Source organism: Carya illinoinensis, chromosome 16, assembly GCF_018687715.1.
Source record: "Carya illinoinensis cultivar Pawnee chromosome 16, C.illinoinensisPawnee_v1, whole genome shotgun sequence".
NCBI classification, from domain to species: Eukaryota; Viridiplantae; Streptophyta; class Magnoliopsida; order Fagales; family Juglandaceae; genus Carya; species Carya illinoinensis.
The window spans coordinates 18,590,010-18,597,436 of NC_056767.1; the positions used below are offsets into that span (position 1 = coordinate 18,590,010).

The following is a 7,427-nucleotide window of genomic DNA, read 5'->3' on the forward strand; positions in this document are numbered from 1 at the left end:
TTTCCACTAATTTTGCAAGACAAATATAGGAATGATGTTTACTTCTTTTTGGCTATGGTGTTTTTGTATGGAAAATCTAACAAAACTGTACTTACAAGTAATATTAGATGTATATGCTGTATAAATTAAAGAAATAACAGTAGGTACAAATTTAGAAACCACAGATTTGGTTTCAATATATCATGATGATGCATATTCTTTCTCTACTAGATGTGACAGGCCTAAACACATTGATTATTGTGAGCACCGTCTACAAATTAAAAGAATGAAAATCTCATATAAACAAGATTATAAAGTCACTACAGACACTATATAACACTATGTAACACGAAACCATTTGGAGAAAACTATAGAAATTAAGTTAACATTAGGTGAAATTGGGGGAGAAAGAGAGAGGAAGAGGAAACACTTGCTCTCTCCCATCAATCCCAATGTCACGCTAACAATGAAAGAAAACCATGTGAGTTTTAAGTGGTGTGTCACATCTAGTGTATAGTATTGCTCAAGAAAAAACAATCACCCGTTGCAAATATTACATATCATTATATGAATGCTAGTGCATTGCATCTTTATCTGGTATATATGAATGAGGACAGGTAACCTTATAACAGCCCACCAAAAATTCAAGGGATGAATTTCTTTATGCTTAGGAACTTCATGAAAATCTGAAAATTTTCATGAATCGACTCAATCGTATAGATTTTAGTCTATCAGTATAATCAGTGTAACCACTCACTATGGTGTGAAAACTACAATTTTATTTATTTGAGGTACCTAAAAGTGTCAGAATGGGATATGGTCTACGCCATTAGTGTCGTTTGAATTTTTAGGATTTTATGGAGCAATAAACTCATTTTTAGTTTTCAGATGAAACGCTTGTTCGATAACTCTTTCTGATTATGTCAAGGCATTTCAGAGTCAAATTTCGATAAAAAAATTTGCATCCTAAGGTTAGTATATATATTTAAGATTTTACAATGCAAAGTTTATTTTCATTTTTTAGAGTGAATAGTAACCTCAATAGTAGCACCTAGAGTAATGTTTTCAAAATCACAGTGGGGAATGTCCAAATTGGGTTAGAGAAGTTTTATTTGAATACTTAACAAAATCTTAGCCATACTTGATAAATAGTTTTGGACACTTTGCACCAAGAAAAACTATGAGATGGAAAAGGTGAAAGAAATCAAGCTTTGTAATCATGCCACCTAAGAAATTATTCCATCCAACCATCCAATTTGTGTCAAACTAAAGAGGGTTTCAACCCTAGTGAAACACCAAATACTTGGAATTCAATTGAAACTCCAAAAGATTGGTTAAAACTAAAATTCTAAATGGTTTTCCCAAACCCTAAATGGGTCTCCAGTTTCTAGCTTAGTATTTAATCACTTAATTAAATTACTTCCATATGCTATTAATCACTCAAATTCATGTTATGATATCATTATTTATTCTTTTGAACATTGGATAGTTTATTGGGTCAAGAAAAATTAAATTTGGGTTTGATAGTAACCCAAACCCTCTTTAAACCTCAAATTCAAGCCCATTCAGTTAAGGCTCATTAAGGCCCATGAAATTGAGCCACCTTTGCAAGGCTTGTGGAGGAAGTTTCTCCCTAACATGGCAGACCAAACAGTGCCAAAAGCAGCCCCAATTTGTACTTGATGTGAAGGCTAATGCCATCTCACCACCATCCTTCACAAGGAAGCTTCCATGGCTGAAAACCATACACTATTGCCCATGGTTTTACCACTTGTTTTGGTTGATACAACCATCACTCAGTTCCCTCTCATCACCCGCTCAGTTTTCTAAGAAGACATCCAAGTCTATTCCCTTTCATTTCATCCATTTTCAACACTTTTCTTGGAGAGAAACCTAAATGTTCTCTCAGACAGTTTTCCTGATTCACTTTGCATACCCTTTTTAAAGCTTTTTAAGTCTTTTCTCACAAAATTCCCTTCACGAGAGTTATTAATCTTTGATTCTAGTTTAGATGGATATCTTTTGTGTTGATTTTCATGTCCATTTGAGTGGTAAAAATCTGTTATAATATTAGAAAGGTCATCTTGAGTGGCAAGCAATACACTACTAGATATTTTTTAGTTTTTTACCAAGCTACTGGAAAGATCTTGGTCTGATTTTTTTATGAAGTGTAGTTAACATATTTATATGAAATTTTGATGAGAATTTGTTTTATATTATAAGCTTTTGATGAAATTGTTTCTTAGATCTAAACAGTTTTAAACTGGAAAGAGTAAAATAGTTTCTGTTTTGTAAAAGTTTGGATATTTTATCGTAAAATCATGCTCCAATGGCTTTGATATTTTTATATAATGATCCTAAGAATTTATTCTAAATGTTGGGGTATTATTTTAAGGTTTTGTTGCGTGGGTTTTGAAGATATGATTTTTATACTTGAAAAGGTTCAGTTAAGTCACATATAGGAGGTTTTTGGATAGATCTCTATTTTGTTTTAATTTTGACCATGTGATCTTGATTTTAATGCTTGGATCTACTCTAGGATATGATTGTTAACCATATGATATTGTTGGTTTGTGATATTAGTCATGGTATGTTTCAGATCAAAGGACTTGATCAAAAAAAGCAAACCTTAAGGCAATTGGTTTTGAGTATAAGTGTTGAAGTCGAAAGTTTGGTGTTAGATCTTGTAATTTTGTATTTTGGTGTTAGATCTTGTAATTTACAATAAATTCATTGACTGATTGGTTATTCTGAACTGAGTCCGAGGAGTTGAGGGTCGAATGGATTGAAGACGGAGTTGTTTGTTTATTGTTGATGTTGAGTTTTCATGGATAAATTGTATCTTGAGGTGTGCATTGCATGGTGCATTCATGTGCATGTATTAAATTGAGAAAAACTGGTTTTATCAGTGTAAATAGATTTTCAGGTGCGTGTGTATCACGACCCCAAGTCGGGATGGGGTATTATCTCGATGGAGCTCTATGGTCACTCGGGAGCGTAATATACTGAGTGACATCCCCTGAGTTGTCGCTGGGCGACAACTGGAGTAGGCGTGATGGTAACGTACGCGTGGGGTGCGGAATTGGACATCGCTCGTTACGAAATCACATGCATGGTCGTTAACCGTGGTGTGACAAAGGAGCCAGTGTGTGCGGTGACCCCTAGGGGAGGTCATGGTGCATTCGGATAATTGGTTATTGAATTGAAATTGGATTTGGGCCAAATGTGACTTTTGGCGTGAGTTGGAAAGGAATTGTCTTTGGGGCCAAATGTGACTTTTGGCGTGTGTGCAAAAATGTGGATTTATGGGACATGTGCATTTAGCATTCTTTCATGCATATTGTTGAGTTTAATATATATTTTTAATTTGCGGCGTTTGGATCATTACTTACCTGCGACACCATTTTGGTACAGTAGATTTTGATGCAGATGTTGAGGAGGAGGAGGAAGCTAAGCCCGAGGAGGTGGCTCCACCAAAGTTTTGATTTGGAGTTGTTTATGTCAAAAAAATATCTCAACTAGTCTTTATGCCTTGTATTTTGGTTTTGAAACAGTATTTGAGACTTGTAATATTTTATTATGTGTGGTTTAAACGAGTTTATATTAAACAAAAATTTTGGTACTTAGTTATAACACTTTTATTATCCGCTGCATAATTTTATTGTACACTTGTTGCATGTACACACACTTGGCACTTAGCGATAGGGTGGTGACCCGTGTTGTCATCATCTCGACACTTCAATTTCCACGTGTCTGTACGAGGGAGTTGGGGGCGTCACAGATATGAAGCCACTTGGTCTACTTATGAAGATTGTGAGGCTGTTATTCAAGAGGCTTGGAGTCAACCTCATCCTTCCTTTGAGGGTTTTTCCAATCTTACAAGCAAACTGGGTAGTTGGATGTTGAGAATGAAGAGGTGGAGCAAGAGTAAGGATCCTGTCTCAAATGCAAACTTGCAGTTCAAGATTAAAAGGTTGGAGGCCCTCCAGCAATCTTTGACTACTAACTCAGTTGAGGAAGTGCAATATCTTCAAAAGGAAATTGATTTTTTTTCTTGAAAGACTACATCTGAACTAGAAACAGCAAGCAAAGATTACATACTCTCATTCATGATAGTTAAACATGCAGTGCACCTACCATGCATCTAATAATATGAAATATTGGCAATGTGATAAGTGTGATTTTTATTTGATTTTTATTACTCTTTTATTTATAAAAAGTGTCAATTCTCCTTTAATTCAATTGATTTTATTTTATATTTTTCTTTATTTTCTTGGATTTGAAGGAATGAGAAGATTTAGTGCAAAAGGAGAGCACTTTGGTGCAAAAGAAAAGACTAGGATCCAGATCGACGAGAGGCAAAGAGATCTGAAGAAAGTTGAGGAGATTTGGGCGAGGAGCCTTGTCCAGCAGGTAGCAAAGAGAATTTATCTCACCCAAATGTGAGAAGACTTAACCCTCGGTAGGAGAGTAGTCTATCCTTTCAGTAGATGAGGAGACCCAGCGACTAGTCTAAATGACCAATTTAAGCAACCAACCTAACTAACTAGCAAAAGCAAGTAGCATTACAGCTCGGTAGGTTGGCGAGAGGGGTCTATCATCTTGGCCGAGGAGTAGTATTTTCATCTTCATCAAGGGGCGAGGAGTATATCTATATTTAGCATGCATGTCAATCTACGACTCTCCCGAGCTCCATAAATCAAGCCGCATATCACTGAATTTTTCATTTTAGATAATCCCATTATTTTTTAGATATTTTTCTCTTTTGTTAATATTTTATCTTTGGAAATTATTTTCCAAATCTTTAGGCTAGATTGTAGCCGTAAGTCTCTGATTCCATTTTTTCAACTTTAACAACTATTTAATCCCGGCTTGTGGGATGAATTAGGGAGTTGGAGAGTCTGATAGTCCAGAGTCTAGTTTCTTAGTTTAGTTTTTTATTCTTTATTTTTCTAAGGAGGAGGCGGATCTGGAGAGCAAAGGTGAGAGCCGCATGCTTCATCAACCGATTCCAACAAAGAATACTAGTTTTATTCTTTTTCTTTTCAGTTTCATTATGAACTAATTTTATTTTCTAGAGCTTTGATGTAGTATGACATTAAACACACAATTTATATTCCAAGTTATTTTATTTTCAATATTTCCATGATTGAGTGTTTATTCCTTATTCTTAATGCTTGCAATTTTCTAGCCAGTTATTTTTCGATCTATTGAATCGCAATGAGACCGAGAGGTGATTTGTGATTAGAGGTCTAGGATTGAGCACCATCAGTTGAGCAAAAGTAGAAATACTTTATCACAATTAGTGTATTTTCAAGAAATATCCAAAGAACTTAATGAGTCTCCAATTAGTTAAATTCACATAGAAATATGGAGTTATTAGTTAGAGATATTTTTGATATTATTCAAGAGAAGATATTGAATATTTAAGGGATTTTTATCATCAACTTGGAAAATTTGGAATTTTATAACAAGAAAGAATAAATTGTGTGAGATTTGCTAGGCAAAATCAAATGCTCTAGATCTATTATTATTATATTTACAGTTTTAGATTTTATGCTCTTTTATTCTTAAATTTATTTTTCTTAAGTATTTCAATTTAATTTAGATAGTAGAATCTTTCCATTTATTTAGTTTTCTAAATAGTAATTAATTTAGTAAATTTCATTACTCAACAGCATAATTAATCTCTGTGGGTTCGACATCCGTTTTCTTTAAAATTCTTTACTACTTTTTATGATTATGTGCACTTGCAGATATTTTCACACAAACAAGTTTTTGGTGCCATTGTTAAGGATTAATTATTTGTTATTGATATTGATACTTGCTAGACTGTTTTTAATTTAGATTTAGATTTTAATTATTTTTAAAATTTGTTTAAATAGACCTCAGTTTTACTTTTCTTCTATTTCTATTTCAGGATTTAGAAGTGTATGCTCCCATCTAAACTATTAGAGCCCACACTTTTTGACCTCGAGATTAAAAGAACTTTACGTAGAATCAATAAAAAGAAGAAGCAAGAGGCTACCACATTTGCATTCACCATGGCCAACCAAGATAATAAAGCTTTGAGGGACTCTGCTATGCCCTTTGTTAATGGGGCTACATCAAGCATAAGGAGGCCAAATATTCAAGCTAATAGTTTGGAGATTAAGCCAGTGATAATTCAAATGATACAACAAAATGTTCAATGTGGGTGGCTGTCACAAGAAGATCCTATAATGTCCATATTGCAAATTTCTTGAAAATTTGTGATACTTTTATATATAATGAAGTGATAAATGATGTGATTCGATTGAAACTTTTTCCTTTCACTTAGAGAAAAAATAAAAGCTTGGTTGAACTCTTTGCCGCCTAGCATCATTACTACATGGGAGGAGTTGCTACAAAAACTCTTAGAAAAATATTTCCCTCCAGCAGAGACAGCGAATTTAAGGAACGATATTGCTACCTTCACCCAATTTGAGGGTGAATCATTATATGAGGCATGGGAGGATACAAGGACTTATTGCGCAAGTGTCTGCATCACGACCTCTCAGCCTAGCTTCAAGTATAGACATTTTACAATGGTTTGGGACCCACAAATTGATCTATGGTTGATGAGGCCGCGGGAGGAGCTTTGTAGAGTAAGACTCATGAAGCCGCATATGAACTTCTGGAAGAGTTAGCGTCTAATAACTATCAGTGGGCTGTAGAGAGAGCAATGCCAAGGAAGGTAGCCAACATCTTTGAACTTGATTCTATCTCCATGTTGGTGGTGCAAATGGCAAATTTATCACAACAACTAGGTAAGATGAATGTCAATGCTATTCAAACTAATATTGTTTGTGATCATTGCTAGGACTGTTCAATGATCCGACCCAAAAACCCACAGTTCCGGTTCGATCCGATTCTAAAAGATTCTGCTAACCAGATTACCCGAATAACCGACCATTTGAATCGGGTACTCCAGTATTGACCCGATTTAAATATTTTTAAATAGTCATCAATTTTTTCTTTTTCTTCCAGTTAATAGCCATCAGTTGTTGAATACCGAGTACTCTTTCTTACAGTTATAGATGGGGTTGAATACGTGGAGTAACAAGCAGCACTAGACTCTACTTGAGTTTGCTTTAAGTCACATCGTAGATGGGGTACGTGGAGATTGTAGAGTAACATACAACACTAGACTCTAATTGAGTTTGCTTTAAGTCACATCGGCCGATTAATGCAATTCTTTAAGCTATTTTTTTTTTTTTTTGTCTTGTTCTTTCATTTTATATTTGCTTTCTCTTTCAATGGGTTATTGCAGAATCTTCAAGGTCTTTTGAAGATGAGTTCGGAGAACAAGATCTGAAATGTTTGCTTCTCTTTTCTTCATCATCATTGATAATTGCTTCATTATCTTCTGGTTGGCAGAGAACAAGATCTTAGACTCTATCTTGGAAGATAATGTAATCAATGAAGCT

General features: G+C 34.6%; 1 non-coding gene across 1 annotated transcript; it reads right to left on the bottom strand.

Moving 5' to 3' along the window:
* Positions 1–6,407: 6,407 nt before the first annotated feature.
* LOC122299994 lies at positions 6,408–6,513 on the bottom strand. The gene has a single exon (XR_006239845.1). It is a non-coding gene; the product is annotated as a small nucleolar RNA R71 (small nucleolar RNA).
* Between the last annotated feature and the right edge of the window lie 914 nt (positions 6,514–7,427).